Genomic DNA, 477 nt, shown 5'->3' on the forward strand with positions numbered 1-477 from the left:
ATTTGCAAGAAAAATGTAAAACAAAAGTACAAACGGATATACAACCAGGTTTGTAAACGTTTATTAATGCCTACAAGCTAAATTTCAGTTTTTGAATTGCATACTTATGTGAGTTGACATATGTTACAGGTGGAGAGGTACAAAGTAGAATTAGAGAATTTAAAAGTACAATGTGCCTCACAAAAAGAGGAAATTCTCGACGAAGCAATAGCAAGCTTCTCACCTGTCATGAAGAAGTCGATTAAAGCATGTTGGAGATATGCTCGCTCCAATGACAAGCATGGAATGCGTTATACAAAAGACTGGATACTGGAATGCCTGCTACTAAGAATAAAAAGTCGTAAGGCTTATATTCATCTTCGTTCTCATAACATACTAGCTTTACCTACTATTGGAACGCTTAATAAATACATAAAAAACTTCAGCCCTAGTTATGGCTTTGACTCCAATCCAGCACTTTTCGCAATGTTAAAAGAA

The sequence above is a fragment of the Mycetomoellerius zeteki genome, unplaced genomic scaffold, assembly GCF_001594055.1.
Source record: "Mycetomoellerius zeteki isolate Tzet28-1 unplaced genomic scaffold, Tzet1.0 scaffold758, whole genome shotgun sequence".
Classification (NCBI taxonomy): domain Eukaryota; kingdom Metazoa; phylum Arthropoda; class Insecta; order Hymenoptera; family Formicidae; genus Mycetomoellerius; species Mycetomoellerius zeteki.